The sequence below is a fragment of the Aythya fuligula genome, chromosome 1, assembly GCF_009819795.1.
Source record: "Aythya fuligula isolate bAytFul2 chromosome 1, bAytFul2.pri, whole genome shotgun sequence".
NCBI classification, from domain to species: Eukaryota; Metazoa; Chordata; class Aves; order Anseriformes; family Anatidae; genus Aythya; species Aythya fuligula.
Genome location: NC_045559.1, coordinates 21,706,969 through 21,726,547, shown reverse-complemented (window position 1 = coordinate 21,726,547; position 19,579 = coordinate 21,706,969). Strand labels below are relative to the sequence as shown.

At 42.6% G+C, this 19,579-nt stretch overlaps 1 protein-coding gene across 5 annotated transcripts in view; it reads left to right on the top strand.

Annotated features, from left to right (window-relative positions):
- Window positions 1–19,579, top strand: part of PLXNB2 (plexin B2) — a 257,287-nt gene that overhangs the window by 95,232 nt on the left and 142,476 nt on the right. Inside the window, exon 1 of one of the 5 annotated variants that reach the window (XM_032197610.1) lies at window positions 15,925–15,962. The exons of the other annotated variants lie outside the window; for them this stretch is intronic. The gene's annotated coding sequence lies outside the window, so the exon portion shown is untranslated. Of the gene's footprint in view, window positions 1–15,924; window positions 15,963–19,579 lie in introns of those variants that run through there. 5 annotated transcript variants of the gene reach the window in all.

The window sequence follows — 19,579 nt, the reverse complement described above, 5'->3', positions numbered from 1 at the left end:
CCTGAAGGTTTTCGAGACTCAGATCCATTTTTGTTATAATGAAGTGGCTAGGCCCAACATTTCAAATAGGTCTTCACTGGACCCCCAAACCATACAGGATCATTTCTTCTGATGTTAACATCTGGATTCCAACATGACTCAAGTGCTTCCAGATTTTTTGTTTCCCTTGCATTTCTCAGCATGAAAATACCACAGTGGAGAAAAGCTATGTTCCTGTTAAACCAATAATGGATGTAAGAAAAGTATGTAAACAGTGTATGGCTTCCAAATTGTTAGCTGAGTAGGTTCACTCCCTCCCCCCCAGTCACTTCTATTAATAACAGAATTTCACTGCTTTCTTCTCTACCACTAATCCCATGGAAAAAAAAAAAATCATCTCAGCCTTTTGGAAAGTAAAAATATCCTGCAGGACTCTCCTGACTAGCTAATAAGAGGTTAACTTCTAAATAAAACAAACAAAAAAAGGCTAAGTGCAGAGATTTTACTCTGGAAAAATCCTGTTGACTTCACAGCCCATTGGTTTGAATTAAAAACAGTAAAAACTTTAGGTCTTCATGATGTGGGACAGCACAGATCTCAGGCTGCCGACCGACTCCTGTGTTGCTAGTTTTGTACACTGTCATATATTCTTTGCTTTATCTGCCAAAGACAGTAGTTTGTAATTCAGACCGCCAAGAGACAGCTTCTTTGAGGGGAGCAGTATTAAAAATATTGCTGCTTCTTTGGCAAACCAGCAACATTCTTGTGTGTGTATAAGAAAGATGGACTGGATATTTTTGGATGCTCACTAATTCAATTCAGCTGTCCTTGTTGTTGTTTTGTTTGCTTGGTTTGGGAAAATGAGAGCAAAGGAGACTATATAGAATTACATGAAAAGCAATTCTTTATGGAGCTCTGGACCACCTTGATCATATCTTCTCTCTATATGCATATATATATAAAAAAATCGATCATTTGCTGTCTGTTTTAATTTGTAATTCAAAACGTGTATCCTTGTAATGGGCAGACCAATTTGGTTTTATCAAAGTATTCATCTGAGGGTAATATCTCCTGCGCTGCCTGGTATAGCAGCTCACGTACCTGCAGTGTCTGTTTATCCTTGTGTTTAAGAATTTACTTACACAGCAAAAGGTAAGAAAGCCTATGGGCAGGAGAACATTTCTTTTTCAAATGGTAGCAAGGCTTGTGGAAAACATTGCTGCAAAACCTCCTTTGAGGGATGATACCCCAAACCCTGAAGCAAATGCACACTTTGAAAGCAAAACCACATTATCCCAGGATGATTGATGGGTTTCTGTGCACAGGAAAGGAAAATGGGTATGGTCGGAGGACAAGCTGGGGCTACTTTTCATCTAAACCCATAGGCAGCTGCTCTGTTTGCCATGTGGCTTCATCCAGCAAGTAGAGCAGGCTGGAGCAGACGGGATGCCAGCCTTGTGCACTGTTATAAAAGGGTGAAATATAGTGCAGGATGGGAAGGAAAATGAAAGCTGGGCAAGCAGACAAAGGGAAGAAAGATTAAAATCTCCTTGAGATACTGTGATGCCCAAGAAAATCTGTAGACCTCTGAAGATAAGTTGCTGCTATTTGTTCTTGGGTTTGGGTTTTTCTTTCTGGGGGTACTTGGTGTATCCTTTGTTAAAAGCGAGTGAGAGGGGGTTTCTCCATATTGAGAGGTCTCTTTCTTTCCCAGCCAGAGAAGGTGATTACTCAGGAGAACGTTCTTAAAATCCCACTGAATCTTGGGATCCCAACAGATAGTCCCAATATATTTAACATCTTAAGCCTTGTTTTTGGATGGCCTATTCCTATTGCTCCTTTACCACTAGCAGGAGATAGACTTTCCTATGTTGCATCTGTAAGCAGTCAATAGCTTGGCCCATGACAATTGAGAGCTTGTACCAAAACCATGGGTTTAGTGTGCTCAGGAGCACTTGGAGGTTCTTGACAGGACTGGATTATTTTAATTGACATAATGAACTCAACGTACTGTACAAACAAGAGAGAGACTGTTTTCAGGTTGAGGCACATTAGTTTGCCAGTAGTAAAACCTAAATTGCAGTGTATTATACATCCATTCCTAGAAGATGTGAGTTGATAAAGATGTGTAAGAAGTTCCTGTTCCGACTGCTGCGCTCTGGTTTTGTACCTCCTCAAACCTCCGGCTTCCCTCAGAGCAACACGATTCTGAAAAGTGAAGGCACAAACCAGGGAGTTTTCTGTGTACGGTTTACATTTATTAAGACTTGTACGAAGGGATCTGGGCTAAACGTAATGCTAGTTGTACGCTGCGCTCAGGATGCTTAGGCGGAGAGGGAAGTGATGATCAAAACACTTCCTACAAAAACTGAAGCCTGTACTGACTTTTGAAGCTTTTGAATAAGTACCTTCCTGCATGGTTAGTTTATGCTGTGGCATCGTCGTTGTGGATGATACATACAACTGGCAAAACCTGCTGGTTATGCTCCTGGGATGTTGACTTTTTTCATATTTTTTTTGTCTCTCGATGGGCAGCGTGTGGGTTAGGCTTCCTATGGGTGACTGCAGCTTTGAGCATTTGCTTCATAGCTAAAATTGGAGCACACCTGAGAGGCAGGAGGGCTGCTAGGCGTCTGTGGGATCCTGCCTGCTTTTAAAATGTATTTCCAAGGTTTCTAATTGACATAAATCACCTAGCCCTTCAGGGGCAGCTGTGTTTGTTTTAAACTTGCTAGGGAGGATTTAATGTTGGAGTAAACAGTCGGTCCATAGCAAGAAAGTTGAGAGGAATCTCAGGACTGTGATGGAACAGTCCTTATGAGGCAGATGCAACATTACTTCATCACCAAATTAATGTGTTTTGGGTCAACCACATAGGCATAGAAACCATGGGGGCATCACTGGGCACGCTGCGGTGGTCCTACAGCTCGGACTGGGCTCCCTTCTTCCCTGGGCTGCTCGGCTCTTCATCGCATCTCATCACCTCCACTCCTTTCTGCATCCCCCCTGCCTCCCTTCATCTCTTCATTTTTCTCCTCTCTAGTTGGCCAATCTCTCCCCCTCACCTGCAATGAGTGGGTTTGCTGCATGTGCTTTCCTTGAGCCTTCCTCCCTGGCCCTTTGCAACGCCTGTTATGGGCTCCTGGGAGCCGGCACTGCCTACCAGCTGGCTCACGGTGCCCCCCTGTTCAGTAGTCAGGCCGGTGATGGATATAAATGCAGCCTGACATTATTTCTTATATAAAGATACCAGCCTAGAGCTGAGGGTAATTCATCGCTGCCCTCGCTAGCCTCAGAACAGTGTGGATGCAAGCGGGAGGTTGGGCACGTCTTTTTTTTTTTTTTTTTAACCTGGTTATAGTTAAACTTAGATGAAAGGACAACAAGTGGTTAAAAACAACGTCAGGTGGCTGGCTCACAGGGACTTAAATAGCATAAATACCCAGGAATAATTTGAAAGGCGTCTCAGGTAATATGAAGATGTATATATCTGCTAACTGCCTGGGCAAATTAGGGAATTAATTGAAAGGGAATGTTAGCTTGTTAGCTGAGCAAGCTAATGTCAAGAAAACCTGCAGCTTGCTTTTGAGTCTTAGTGATTTTTTCCAGAATAACCTCTTATGAAATGATTCTTTGGAAAGCAGCCTCTGAACCGAGGCGAGGGTTTGGATAAATTAGCAGCTTCCTTATGTATTTTAATTGCATTCTTATTCCAAGAAGTGATGTTCCTTCTTCCTTCCTGCCTCCTCTACACTAGAGATTAAACAACACGCTTAAAACTCATTTCTGACTGGGGAAAAGCATTGTGAGCAATTCTTACATTTGTGCAAGTATTTGTATATTTTTATAAGTTCTATTAAATTGCTAAGATTTATTCAGTAAAGTCCAGATGCCCATTGTCAAAAGGAGTACTCCAAAGTGCTTGAAATGGGAAGGGCACCTTTGATTATATGCCCCTGTAGAGGAAAAGTGGGCGTCTTTCCACACTTTGGTCATGCAGTTGTTGCAATGTGTGAGAGGGAGGAGAGATGGGACCGGTGTAAGCGTTTATAAGACTGAGCACTGAGTAATAATACAGAACCACCCTGCTGGAAAGAAACCACCCTGGATAAGCATTACTTTTATTTGTTTTGGGAACCCTGTTTTGGGAACCCTGGGGATCATTTACCACTCCTTAAAACTATTGAATTCCCCAAGTAGAGAGGAGGAGGGCTTACAAAGCAGGGAGAAACGCTTGGCATCCCATGATCCCTTTGCTCCTAGAGATGGGGATTTGTGAGCCACTCGTGCAAACCAGGTGAGCAGGGAGGGCAGTACGGGAGGGCTGTCAGCTGCTCCGTGGGTGCTGTGCTATGGGTTCCCAGCCACTGCATGGCTGTCACTATGCAATCAGTAGTGCCACCCTAATCTGGTAGGGAGGGGATGGGAAGGCACGAATACGTGACATAGTGCAGGGAAGGATGTACAGTTCATATTTCCCCTTTTTAAAGTGGATTTGGATTTCAAACAGAAGTCTGAATTCATGTGCAGATCAGATTGAATGCATACAGTGAAAGTTAGCACTTTTTAAAATTTTTGTTTTGTCAGGAAGCAGAATACTTTCAAAGAGCGTGCTGCAATTTGGTGGCCTAAACCTCCTCTCAGGCATCCTAATTCTGAGTTACAGTTCATCTTCCAAGGGCTGATAGCAACCTAGTACAGCAGCTGATGTGAAAAGTAAGAACAGATTATCGCTAACCATACTTGAAAGAGAAATGCATAATGGCAGACTTCAAAGGCAGCCTCGTCATCATGGGTGTATTAAGGTGGAACACTTTTTTTCTTTTTTTTGTGGGTTATGAAATGTTATCCATGAGTATTTCTGCAAGTGGAAGGAGGATTAAATATATATATCAGAATTAGCATATTCTGGTTTGATCATAGAATGGCTTTGGGCTGGAAGGGATCATTGCAGGTCAGCTACAAGCGTGCAACTTTCTTCCGTAGAACGAGCTGCAAACCATGGGCTGCATGAGTGGTTTTGAGTAAAATATTTATGCGTTTACTGTTCGCCACTGTTACTGATTTAACCTAGTCATTGGAATACAATGTTCTATTTATTGTGTATTGTTACAGCGTAAGTGCTGCCAGTTGATTTATAAACACCAGTAAAAATTGGTATTTTTAATTCCTTCTTATTTTTAAAGAAATATGCCAAAATGCATGCCAGTGTCTTCTAGTATCTGCAGCGCTCTGCGCAGGTGCATTTTGATTGAAGTGAAGATTGCTCTGAAATTAAACTTCGAACCCTTAAGTGGGTAATTGGGAAAGGAAGCCATAAATTGTTTCTTCGTTAGGCAACTTGCAAGACTGAGAAATCAATTGCAAGGGGAGGGGGGAGGGAGGGATGTTTTTTCATTTTGTTTTGGTTTTATTTTTTCTTAACAGTGCCTTTTGAAAGTAAAGATTTGGGAAAGAGAAAATAAAAAATAATAATAGCATTTTGTCCAAGTTTGGTAAGCTAATTTTATCTTGGCAAACTATGTATTTAAACAGCACCTGCATTTTGCATGTTTATTAAATGAAATACACAATATCGCTATTAGGGCACCCCTGAAGGGAGGACACCTTTTTGCTTTTCGAAAATATTATGATTTTATGCAGCATCTCAACGCATTACTTATTCCATTTCAGTCTCTTATTAGTGCCTTTGGGGAACAAGGGGCTTTTTCCCTAAAACTCGCTAACTGTAAGCTCTTGGTATCAATCTCGTCTATTTTTTCACAGCTGCCTCGCATCTTAGTGCTACCAGGGGATTTCCAGGTAGCTTTTTTGCCTGTGCAAAAGCATTATTTCTTTCTCTGCTCTTCTCCTAACAAGAATACTGAACAGTTGGGAGAATATTTTCCTGTCAACTCCTTTGAGTTGGTAAGGGAGTGGCCATGTTTGTTACAAGGGAGAAGATACAAAAGCTGATGAATCCTCTGTAAAGAGAATGTAATTTAACGTCTGAAAGTTGCTTGACCAGATATTATTGGCTTGATGGATGACAGTCCCTCAGGAGCATATACAGATAAGCTGCCTTCATTATTTATGGGCATTCATTAAAGTAAGCAGCAAAAACCTTATTGATCGTCCAGATTCACCTCTGAGGAATTAGAGAAGTCTGTTGTCCTAGGTGAGAATCCAGAAAGATGTTTTTTATGAGGGTATAATGTCAACAGATTGTAAGATTGTATGCTACAGTATCCTTACCTAGATGAACAACCTTTTTCAAAGTAAGCTTTTCCCTTCAAAGTATGAACTTTTAATTTTATGGAAGATGGGGAAAAATGGAGCTCTCCAGGGATCTAAGTTACTCGAGAGTAAACATTTAACTTCAGTAATTTTATGCCTGCAATCCACACTATATCACTTCAGGACGTTAAGCTGCGCCGGGGAGGTGTGAAGTGCTTTATCCAGGCTAGAGCTGTCCCTGCCAGTTTATGGAGCAACTGAAAGATTGCTTGCTGAGGCACCTCGTTTGTAGAGCAGTCAGTCCCTGAAAGTTTAGGGGTGGAAATGAAGCAAAAAGCATTTTGTCTGCTGCCTTTCTGTCGGCGTATGGTGTGCCACGGAGAACAGGGAAGTCGTTTCCCTGCAAGAGAAAGGAGCCTCATTTAGTTGGAGTGATGTCTACGAGACGCCAGCTAGCTCTGTGGAAGGACCATTGCCTATAAAACAGACTGGGGGGCTGCCAGAAGGCTTGAGCAAAGTTTGGAATGTGCCAAGCCACATGTCTCCCAGCCTGTTCCCTTCCCTTGCATCTCTTCGTTAGATCCCTTATGTTTTTGTGGAAGCTGGGGAATATGCTAGTAAGCAAACAATGCTCTAAGTAGATTATTTTGTTCCATTTGCATCCAAAAAAACAGATACAGCATAGCCAGGCTGACGGGGAAAGGAAGGGGGGGAAGAAGTATAGATGTTAAATTAATTAAACAAGTTACATTTGTCCTTTCTGACAACGTTTCTTTTCATGTATCTTTTTCATTTCCATATGTACATTTTTTCTGTGTGTGTGTGTGATGCTCATATGCTCCTTGTCTTTGCAATACCGATGTATCTCTCATTCTAGATCTTCATTTACCCCCTTCTGTCTCTTTTCTACCTTTATATTCTTTTCTTTCCAGCCACATACCGTGCCGGATAACATGTTGTTACGAACCAGCCACGCACTCCTCATTCCTTTCAGCAAGGCAGTGTTGCAATGCTCCAGACAGGGACGCCCATTTATTTTCTCTCGCAGGACAAACACAACTCCTACGCACGCAGGTTGACTCACCGGAGAACACAGAGGATAGAGGCACCAGCTCAAAACGGCAGCACCAGGGCTGCTGCTCAGAGCTGGATGCCCTCCGGTGACCTGGGACAAGCTTCATCAATCCCCTGCTTCAGTTGACAGTGGGCTTTGCTGCAGCATGACCGTACTTTCTCAGTTAACATAGCATTATTAATTACTAATGCTAAAATGGGTACTCTCCGAGTCAAGTTAAATACCTGTAATGCTTAATACTGAATGTTGTAAAATGCCTCACCAGCAAAAACGCGCCAGTCTTTTTTTTTTGTCGTTAAAAGGCAGTCTCCTGAATTCTGCTGAACATGCTATCAGGTAAATAATACAGGTGATTAAATGGTGAGATGCGGGAGGCTGTGCAGGACCCTGGCCAGCTTTAAGGTTGAGTACTGGGATTTCTGGGCTGGAGAACCCCTGGGGCAGGGAGGGGAGGGTGGAAGTTCACCCCGCTAGCATGCAGCAGCACACTGCTCACCTTTTTAAGTCATATTGCTAGGCATCTCCACAGCAAAAATAACACAGAGATGTGAAGAAACCATATCATGCCATATTGCAAGTTTGGAATTTTAGGTGCTGCGTTTGTTTGTCCCATGTCTTAGAAGCCTCTGTCTCAGTTTGTGTACATTGTACATGGGTGGCCTGAAACACAAATCTATCTGGTCTCCTAATTTTGTAGTTATCAAGAATTCCTTCCCATTTTTACACTTGGCCTTGAATGGGTGTACAACTAGCTTCATTCATCCCCCTTGACGTGCTTTTGTTGTGCACTGCTGTCCCCTTCACCCCGGGGTGGGTGAAGTGCAAGGTCTGCAGCCCAGAGAGCAAATCGGTCGTTTCTCAGGTTTAGGGTCAGCAGGCAAGTGGAAAACCTTATCGGAAGTTTTTCTGTCCTTTAGCAAGAGGATCCCAGCTCCCTGCCCTCCTGTAGCCAGCTCTGCACAACGTCTTCCCAGGGGGTGTGGTGGATGGGAGCCCCTGGAGCACCAAACCACACTGACCATGGAATCAGAATTGCACGGTGCCAGAGCAAGTAGGATACCCTTCACCTGTATATTGGGAAGTGAAATATACCATAAATAAGCTACATATTGTTGCAGTCAATTTAACAGTCTTTAAAAAAAAATAATAAAAAATAAGCATTAAGTCTTTGTGGCTTTATGTGCACAAAAGCTTGCAGTCACTCATCTTAAATGGTTTTGCCTTCCTCCCGTTTTCCCCTTCTTTGTAGGTTTTAGCTTTTCTGCATGGAAACCAGGAGTTTCTCAGCAGAAAGGTGATGCATTGAAGTTCTCTAGCTGAAAGCTTGTGTTCTACTTGTCAGTTCCATTATCGCATTTAAATAGTCAATGGTTTTATGATTGGATTTCAAATGACATTAATCATTTACTGGCTCTAGAATGTGAGATGATCTGTATTTTTATTGAGAGCTTGTGTAGCTACTGAAAACTTGTTTCCCAGTCACTTTTTAAGCAGAAAAGACTGTAGCATAGTGCCTGCATCTCATAGAGGGCTAGTTTGGCTTGACAACCAAGAAGATTTTAAAAAATGTATATATTTTTTAAAGGTAGAGTGAAGCAAGTATGTCTTCGGATAAATGCATCCCCTCCCTTGCATTAAATGACATTGGGCATATTCTTACTGCTTGTGGCTTTTTTATTTTTATGTTGTTTTTTTGTTTGTTTGTTTGTTTGTTTTTTCTAATGGGAGCAACATATTCTTCGTCTACAAATCCACAGTTAAACAGAATTCGTGCCACAGTGCTATGGAGAATAAATAGCATGGAGTAAGGAGCTACCCTCGAATCAGAGCAGCTACACAATATGTGGGTGGGCCATCCATATCTCCTCTGCAGCGCAGGGAAAGGCTGCAATCCAGTGGGAAATCTCAGCTCCCCGTGAGATCACAAAACCTCTGGCTGCACCCCACATTTCCTCATTCCTTCTCTTGAATCAACTTGTGACCTTGCCTCTGCAGAGCTGCTGCTAGCAGTCCTGCCCTGCTGTGCTTACAGCCTTCGAAGCCCCTCTGGGGCAGGGGGGCTTGTTCACATCCTCCTCAACAGAGAACATCAAATTGCCTGGGACACTCACTATTTATCACAACATGGGTAACACTCAGCCTCCTCACATGACAGTCTGGTTACACCCTATTTAGCTTAGCACTGGAAGAGCAGAGAGCTGAGAATACTGTACATCACACACTTCTGTGCTCCATGTCTCTTTTTCACCCTGGCAAGTTTCTTTCTTACTTTTTTATTATTTATTTGTACACTGTATTTCCTGATTGTCTAATGTAATCTGCAAGAGTTGAGTGTGGACTGTGTACAACAGGTAGAAAAGGAGCCTTATTTCAGGAGAAATAGATCCTCATGGTTGTATATCTCATCAAGGTTAGAACATTTCTGCTCACAGAGTAACTTTGCAGATTTGATTTATTTTCATTCCACCTTGAGAGCCTTTATCAATGTTGGAACCTGTGTCAAGTACATTTGAACAATACTATTTTGTCTGAATCTGTAAAATATGCTTTTGGTAACTTTCTCAGTTTCTAAGTAAAGCTTTTAATTTTTACTCCTGCCAGGCAATAAAACTTAGCAGAGGAATATAAGGTAATTGCATGGATGGGTTCATTTGGAGCTAGATAATTTCATGGTTTGTTCACTTGGTTAGAGAGTAGGAGAGAGGAGGATGAGAAAAACAGAAGGTGCTTTAAAATGCAGTTTTCAGATTTCTCGCCTAATAACGGCTGGCACTGGGGTTTGAATAGAAATGCATAATTTCAACTTGTATAATTTGACTGCGGTGGTTTTGTAGGTGCTTCTATTTTGGAAGATATTTGTGTTCGATGGTTCTTTTCTGACAGTTTTCTGACTTCTCCTTTTTGATGCAGCTTCCTTTGGAAGTTCCTTGTTTTCATTCTGTGTTTTTTTTTTCCCTCCCCTAAAAATACTGTGGCGACTAATAGCCGCAAAAAGCTTCTTTGGATACCCTCCCACTTGAGCTGTTAAGAGCTTGAGTAATCTTGTTTATCAATTTCCACAGAACAAAAGATGGAAATGTCCTTTTTATACAAAGACTGTTGCGGGGCTTTGTTTTTCAGACAGTTTGTTGTGGTCACCATAGATGTGAAAAGTGAAATCTGCCAGCCTTTGCAGCTCGGGTGAGAAAAGTTCAAGTATTATGTGGTTGGACATTGGGTAGGCTTGGTTTGTCTGCAGATGGAACTGGTGCTGGGAAAACTCAGCATTTCCTGCTTAAAAAAGGCTTGGCTTATTAGCAAAAGGTCTTCCAGACGAAGCTGGAAATGTCACGGTGTGGTTGCTGGTTGGAATGGAGGGGGCTAACTGCGACATAAAGCAGCTCCATGGTGCCACTCTGACGTCACTCTGGGGATCTTACAAGTCTTACGAGGAGCGGCTGAGGGAGCTGGGGTTGTTCAGCCTGGAGAAGAGGAGGCTCAGAGGCAACCTTATCGCACCCTACAGGTACCTTAATGGAGGCTGTAGAGAGGTGGGGGTTGGTCTGTTCTCCCATGTGCCCGGTGATAGGATGAGGGGGAATGGGCTAAGTTGCACCAGGGGAGGTTTAGGTTGGATATGAGGAAGAACTTCTTTACTGAAAGGGTTGTTAGGCATTGGAATAGGCTGCCCAGGAAAGTGGTTAAGTCACCATCCCTGGAAGTCTTTAAAAGACGTTTAGATGTAGAGCTTAGGGATATGGTTTAGTGGAGGACTTGTTAGCGTTAGGTCAGAGGTTGGACTCGGTGATCTTGGAGGTCTCTTCCAACCTACATGACTGTGATTCTGTGATTTTAACCACTAAGCTGACTTGGAAGGAGCATCTCAGCCCGGACCTTCGGTGTAGCAGACTGGGGGGGTGAGTTCATGCAGGCATTTTCCATGCCAGTGAGTGCTTACACTTGCGTGAGCAGGCTCGCCCCAAGGAGTGAGAGCTACAGACACCCGAGCATAGCAAGGGGCGGCAGCAGCAGTGTGGGAACCTGAAGTCACAGAAAAATGAGTGCACACAGATTTTTTGTTTGTTTGTTTGTTTGTTTTGTGCTGTTGCACCAAAATAGCCACCTTGCATGGCACTGAGGTGCGCTTGGGTAGGCTGAGTGTGTTGGCACGTGTGGCATGGGGGATGTCTGATGGCAAGCTGGTGCCACAACTGCATCTCATTCGTTTTAAGATTCAGCACAGAACCATGAAGCGTTGATGAAATCAAAGCTTCCCTGGCTTTCATAGGAAGTTCACTGAGATTACAGAGCAACGATGGAGTCCCTGTTACTAAATTTGAGGAGCTTTGTATTACCACTCTGAAACCAGAGCAGCTTCTGGAACTGAGGCTCTTCATACCTGAATATGGCTTAGGGTATTGTGGAGTTTGCTATTACAAGCATTCCTTCACAGCCCTCCACCTCTTCCAGATTTTCTGCCAATTCAGGTGAATATCGAGCAGGGGAAATTACAAGTGTTGGAAGAGAAGTATTTTGAAGGGAGCTCTTTGATTCACGTCAATAGCAGAAAGAGTTGGTCCTCCCATTGTAACAGTTTGTGTGTTTTTTAAGGGTTCTGCTTGGTCTGAGGTAGTATTATGGAACATTTTAAAATATCAGGATTTTAGAGTTTGTCTGAATGTCTCTGACAATATAATCATTTTATCCAGCCCAAGAGGGAAAGATGCAAATCCAACAGTTTTCTAAACACCCTGAACAAACTCATTTGTCAGACTGAGAAAATGTTGAGTACCCATATGGCAGAGTGAAAAGTCAACATGTTAATTCCTTAAGTTAGACAGGTTTTGTTGTGTTGGTTGCTTTCTTTTTTCATTATACAAGGCCTGTGCTGCCTACATTTATCCTCCAGCTATGGGCTGAATTCCTTCATAATGAAGTGAAACTGTTCGGATCCTGTTTTACCTGTCCTTCAGCTTCCTATTTCACTTTTCTTTTGCTCATATTTTTCCCCCTGCATGTTTTACCCTTGTTCAGAACATGATAGTCATACAATCAGATAAGTTCCCTTAGCCAAAACCTCAGTCACATGGTTTGCAGTTGTTTTTAGCACAGATTTATTGTCCTGAACTTATGGGGGTGGTTATTTCTGGCGACCACCCAGTTCAAGTGCTATTAAGACCTACAGCTATATGCAAAATGTTGTCCTAAAGCACCCCATATCTTACCAGAACAGCTAAAATCAGCTGGAAAACCATGATTTCCAGGTAAGCCAAATGAGCACCCCCTGACATATCACTTTTTTTTGTTTGTTCCTTCTTTCTGTTGGCCTTTCAGCCCTTCCCAGCTGGAGTAGTTCAAATCACAGAGATGCACATCTTAGAATGGATTTTTTGGAATGTCTGTCTGTCCATGTGTACATTTCAGGTTTTCAGCACTGGGATGCTATAATTGCTTGTATTTCTCTCTGTTTGTCACACTGTTTCTTTAATGCAATCCTTTGGGAGTCATCTTTGCAAAGTGTGTAAATGTGCACGCCTCCTGCCCTGGACAGAAGCACAAGCCATCAAGGCAGGTTTTAGATTTTGGCTCAGCAAGCAAAACCATGTAACCTGTGCTGGGATACAGAGCAGGAGGAAGAGAAATGCAGTGTTTGAAAGAAAGGGAATTTGAATCAAAGCGGAGCTCCACTTCCCCCCACCCCTGGGTTTTGCTGAGTGTACCAGTACAAGTCATTTTCATTTATTATTCATGTTGTTTGAGCCTTTAGTTTTACTTCAAGCCCTGTTGATAAGAAATTTTGACGATGTGCAATTGTAAGTTGGTTAGGAAGTTTGTTATCCTCCCAAATAGCCAGTAGCTAAGAGCTGAAGAAGCCTAGCTGAATTGATCCTTTATGAATAAATTTCCCAGAGCTGACCTCAGAAGTGGGTCTCCCTAATGATTTCATCGTCATCTGCCTGCGGACAGGAATAATAGCAGGCAATCTTCTTTGGCTGCATACAAGCAACTGCAATACATCTGTCTGAACAGCCCAGCCATCCATAAGCAACTTCTGAGCTACTCAAAACCTGGGTAATATGTGGAGGATGGCAGGCAGCGAATTGAATTTCCTGGCACTTTCATGCACTCCTGCTCCCTGCTGTTTGCTGTGTGGTGGTGAACTACTACGGGCTCTCTCCACCTGGTTACTGGGAGGAAGCTGGCAGCATCCAGGACCCTTGTGCCCTTCCTCGCCCTACTGCCATCACTGTCACGCGCCCTGCACGGAGGAGGAGCGTGGTTGTCCCAGGAGCAGTGCTCTGGCCACAGGTTCTAACTTATTAAAATAAATCTTCATAGAAATGAGTCTGTGCTGAGTGAAGATTGGCTGCCCTGCATGTGCCAGCGAGCCAGCTCGCCCTTTTAGAAATGCATGAAACATCCCGGTGCACTTGACAGTGCCAAACACTTCCCTGTCTGTCTCGGTTTTCCCTCCAGATCATCCTTCCAAATAAATAGCTTGCTTGACATAAAAAGGGATGAAGTTAGTTTGAAGCCAGACTTGGAGTCAAAGCATATGTGTCCTTCTGTGCCGGTCACTGGCTGGGTGCGCCGGCTGCTCCTTGCCCAGCTCCCAAAACTTCCCACCAGGGGAGCAGAGGCTGTGGCACGAGAGCCCTGAACTGGGCTTGGCGCTGCTGTTGCAAGACCTGTAACTTGTCCACCATGTCCACGGAGCTGCTTTCCTGGCCCGCACCCAGCACTGATTGTGCCAGTCTGTTCTCAGCTTCTTGGTATAGTAATGGGTAAGGAATGTTACAGGCACTTGAGCCTCTCCTCCTGGCAAGCTCTCTTCACTTAGCTCTTGCCTACCAATTACCCTGCACAACTGTACCTGGCTTTTCTTAAGCTCTGCCTGTCACCACATGGGCTGTCCTGTGCTTACAGACCCGCTGTGAACTGACTCAGCCAAGGGATCCCAGCCAGCACCAAGGCAGCGCTCAGGCGTTTGCTGCTGCCTCCACTGGTGCATAGGAGCACCATGAACGGGCTCAGGACCTCGTGGGAAATCAAAGGCCTCTCCTAGAAATGTCGTTGGCATCCTGTAGCACTTCAGAGCTTCCCCTTTATGCAAAAAAAAACAAACAAACAAACAGTGAAGTCGGCCGAGGCAGTGATGCTGAGACGATAGGCACATCAGAGACGAGAAAGTCGAGTTCAGCCTGCAACACCGCAGAGCAGCGGTTTGCTCTTAGCGTTTATTATTCGTGTTACCGTCGTATATTGACATCATATGGCAGCTGGATTTTTTAAAATGCTTGCCTTCACACCAAGGCCGTCATTTGCTAATTGTCTGTTCTCTGTGTTTGGGGCCTGAAATGTGTTCTAAGAGGTTTTTCTAAGAGAAATTGCCTGTTACAGGTGGGTCTGTGTGCTTATTACACCGTCTGGAAGGGAGCTCATTTGGATATCATTTTGAAATTCAAAACAGTGGGTGCAGGGAGGAAGAAACAAGCTCCCTTCTTCGCTCTTTCCTAACATCTATCCACAGCCTGAATTGCCAGCTTTTTTGGTTTTGAGTGCCTTGCCGCTATTCTGTTTTTCTTGAGTTTTTAGTTTGCTTCTGTTTCAGTTTAGGAATAGTTCTTACTGAACACTTTCTTCCTTCTGTGCCACCTAACAAAACTAATCGTGGAATGATCTATGCAGGACCTCCCAAATTTCTGCTACTGTACAGCATTATTTCTGTGCTCTTTCACCACAAAAGACATGGAAAAAGGGAAAGGGAGAACTAAATAAAAGGGAGGCTTATAGCTGAGAGACAGAAATCTGAATTTGCAAACTAATGACTAATTTCCCTAAGTACTTGCCTACTCCTAATTACGTCTAGATTAGATTCTTGGATTGCTTGGGGCAGGGATATATTCTTTAAGTGCCTTGCATGTCTACGTCATAAGAGAATAATTCTGAATTATGTGTAGCCAGTGAAATGCATCCACCAGAATTAAATTCCACTTCTGTGCTCTGATTTTGGGGAGAGAAAAACAGCTTGAAGATCATAATCAACCTGAGAATACTCCAGATTTTCCTGGCAAAATCATCATTTACTTTATCCTAGTTGCCCTTGTGGAAAAGCTTCAAGATCTCTGGGACTCTCAGTACTACAAAAATATGTATTTAACACACAGTAATGCTGTGCACACGTCACTGGGGCCCTGTTAAAGTACTGAAGAATGAATGATCGTGGTGCTTTAAAGAAAGTCTGCATCACTCCTTCTCCTGGCAAGGTTTTGCTGAGCCTGCTCCTGCCTTTCTTAATAGTTTCTGTGTCTGCATGGTGAGAGGCAGTCCCTCCTGAGCATTCTCATACCATGAGTGAACACATTTCTCCACCCAAAACTTGTTGTGACACATCTGTTTCATATTGAGACTGCTGGTTTGCTGCTAAACCCTCCAGCACAGAGTAGTCTTTCAGGCATTTATTCTGCATTCCAGCTCAGAGCTATTTGCGAGGGGAAGAGAAAGTAATGCTGTGTCTTTCATTTAAGAAGAAAAGAAAAAAAAAAAAAAAAGAGAAAATGACTACCTTTTGGAATGCAACTTGCCTTTTGTAGTAACCCATGTGGAGGGGGAGGCTGTAAAGAAGACAGAGCCAGTGCTCGGCGTCCCAGATGGAATAACTGAGTTCCTTTGGTCAGCACGATGTCTTAATATTTCTCCTCCATCTTCCAAGGTAGCTTGTTTTCTAGCTCATGCTTGCTTCCCTTACCTTCTTTTCTTTCTTTTTTTTTTTTTTTTCTTCTTGTTTTGTGCTGTTGCAAGTCATTTCTTTGGCTGTGGTAGACATCTCATAGATTTCTGGTAGTAAAACAAGAGTATACGGTTCATATGGAACTATTGAGGAGGGACCTAATGCATCTTTGTGACTTGCAAGCATGTTCTTGCAAGGGCAAAATGATTTTCAGGAGTTCATGTTAGGTGATGTGGTCATGGGCACTGCTGTTGGCTCTCCTCATGAAAATTGTTTGTTTCATACAGTGGGACAAATTTTAGCCAGGTGTTTCCTTTTTCTTTCTTTTACATATTTTTTTTCCAGAAAATTACATTATCACATAAATGCCATTCAAGATTTAAGATATTTATTTTTCTAATAGAGAAACAAGCAAACAAAAAGTACCCATTAAAGCAGTTCCAATGAGAACTGATATTGTTACAGCGTGTTTTGTACTTAATTATTATGTTCCTGGCTGCAAACACTAAAATGCTTCCTGTTGAAATTGGTTACTAACTTAATGTTCTCTTTAATATTTAGGAGTGCAATTCTTGGTAGCTTTTGACTTAACTAGGGCTCATTATCCTTCTTTCCAAACATTTTTTTAAATCCTTTCTGTCCTATCTCTAAATGATATGTTAGAAAAAAAAAAAAAAAAAAAAAAAAAAAACACTAGTAATAGCATTTGAATTAAACTTGCTGAAGGGGAGTAGGATGAGGAAGCACAATTTTCATTTAGTTTCATAGGTTTTTATAGTTTTTTTTTCCTTACAGAGGTTCATATTGTTTTGTGCAAAGTAATAAAATCACTAGCTTTTAATTAAATTTAAACAATGGCTTGCCTAAATTGTAACTACATAATTTGTAAGTAGCTATATGCATGAAGATTCCCATTTAATTATGAATCAACCCAGAATGCTTCCTATAACCTGAAGAACACTGACATCAGTGGCTTCCATAAACACCTACAGCCAATGCAAATGTCCTGTTTCTTGATTCCTGTTGTGTACACTTCAGTTATGTTTAATTCATTGTGTTCTTCAATCCCTGCTGTCTCTCAGACCCCTCTGGCTCATTTGCACAATGTAGCAAACTGTACTTGATCGTCGCTTTTGTACGGTATTGGCAGCCTCGGGGAGGTGGGATGGTGTTCCAGCTGGGGAAGGCCTCTGGAGCCAGGGGTCTGAGCAACAAAATAAATAAAATGGTCACATTAGATCTCCTAAATTGTGGCCCTCTTCAAATTACTCAGTGCCTTTTCCTAATCAGTCTTGGAATGTGCTCTCCTCACTTATCCTAGCTATGTTCTTCACAGTTTGTCCTAATTCGTTCTACATCAGGTCCAAACATCTCGTGCGGCATTTGCCTTCCATGCGCAATCACCGTTTCGCATGGATGTCCTTAGGAGTAAGTTTGCGAGTGTGGAGAGAGCTAACCCATGCGTTTTTGGGTCAATATTTTGGGCGATATCTTGGGCCGTATTTTCTCCTTCCATCTCCACGAGTGGCATCTCCTTCCATCTACTCTCGGCGTGCAGTGGCCTGTGAAGCATGTAGGCCATGGCTGGGCCCCGTTGGCTGGCAGGGCCAACAGAGAGGCGGAGGTGCCAGACAGCGCGGGGGCGAAGCTGGGCAGGAACACCTGCTCAGGGAAGGCCCGCTGGACTGGCACCCCAAAGACACCCCCGCCACTAATGAATGAGCTTGTTAAAGCTGTTCCACCACTAAAGCCTAATCTTGGTGAAAGGTTCAGAGCTCCTTTTTATGAACATTGTTAGGCTAATCTAAGTAAACTCTGCGGAGTTGCATCTAAATGTCCTTGCTGAAAGTGGTGGGTATCTACAGTGCTCTTTCTTTGAGACAGAATGCTTTGTTGGCCTTTGTCAAAGAAATTTCCATTAAAAAAAAAAAAAAAAAAAGTTGAAGGAATAAGGAAGATCTTTAATCCACTGGTGGTTGTTTACAGATATGAAAATAATATAGGTGACTTAAATCCCACATCCAAGAGAAAGCACAGCAAATGCTATGAAAAGTTATTTCTTCCACATGAGAGCGAGAACCTAAATCATTCTGTGCTCTTTTAAAAATTTGGAGATATCTTTTATTTCAATGAGAACCATATAGGCTTTTGTGTGTGCTCAAATGTGCAGAATAAATTGAAACTCGCATTCTGTGCGCTGTCACACATCGCGCCTGGAATGTGGTTGTACTTCTGGCCTGGTGAGATCAGGTTGTTTTTTTTTTTGTTCAAACATAAGGGTAATTCATTCTTCATAGTCAATTGAACCCGAGCATTTTCAAGCCAGCTGCCAATTGTGCTACGTGCATTACTTGCTTTGTGGTGTGTTCTTTTGTCCCTGCGGTAAGAAAGTAGGAAGGCTAGTCTGGTGACCTTAACCTTTTTGGAGGTAAAACCGAGTCCCTTGTTCGTCCAGACTAAGGTTTTCACTGAAGTTTTCAATTTTTTCTTGCTTTTCTTCTTTTTCTCTTATCTGAGAGTAATGTCCTTCCTCTACGTGTATGAATTTTGCAGAGCCTAGGAAAAGCAAGGAAGCGTATCGGTAGGCCTTGGTCCTGGAGCCCAATATTTCCGCATTTCCTTTCACAGGGGAAAGGTCACCTTGTCACCCAGTGCTGTGGTAGGCTCAGAGTGGCTTTTAGAGGGGAATGTGAAAGGAAATTCACCCTTACCTGAGGAAAAAAAAAAAAGAAAAAAAAAAAAAAAAAAGTCACTATTAAAAAAGCTTCCTTGGAGGTTGCAGTTTTGCTCAGTCCCTGTCTGCCTCTGGGACTTTTCTTTCTCTCTTTTAAATTGTGACTGTGCAATAACATCCTCACCCTAAATGGGTAAGTGTGGGGTTTTCTTCTCTTTTTAAGAGTTTTAAATGATCAGAAATTAATATTTTGATATATGGTTTAAATCTGTAGTGTATTGGCACCTGAGGCTATCACCAAGATTGAATCATTTTAAAACCAGTATATGCATACTTTGGGGATAACTTGAGACATTTGTAGGGTTCTGAAATGTTTTAGGGGTTTGGTTATCTTCTGCCTGTTTTTGTGTTTTCCTCCTGTTCAGAAATGCTTCTTTTTCAGCGCAGTTTTGTGTTGGAAAAAACAGTTTGTGTGTGTTGTGTTGAAGTGCCATACAGGACTGAAATCCTGGGAACAGCGTAGTTTCTTTCATTGCCAAAACACGTTAAGAGTGAATCCCAGAGAAGGAGCTGGTGTACCCACTGTTATTTGGCTAGCTTCTGTTTCTTACCAAATAGACCAAAGCGGTTACTTTAAAATTAGATAAATTTTGGATCTGTTGATATATGAGGTATGTTGCTGAAATATTAAAAAGAAAAAGGAGGTGGTAGAATTGAGGGTTTTGACTGCTTCTCTGTATCCCTCTGTGGCATGCTAAAGTTGCCCACTTCTATGTGATAAGTTTCATTGCAAACCCCGGTAATTTGTGCTTATGCTTGAACAAAATGAAAAAAAATGAGCATTGGCCTGTAGGTGAGTCTCACAGGAGACTCCTGCAATACCAGTCAGAAGTGCTGACACTTACAGAGTTTGAAGTGTTGATGA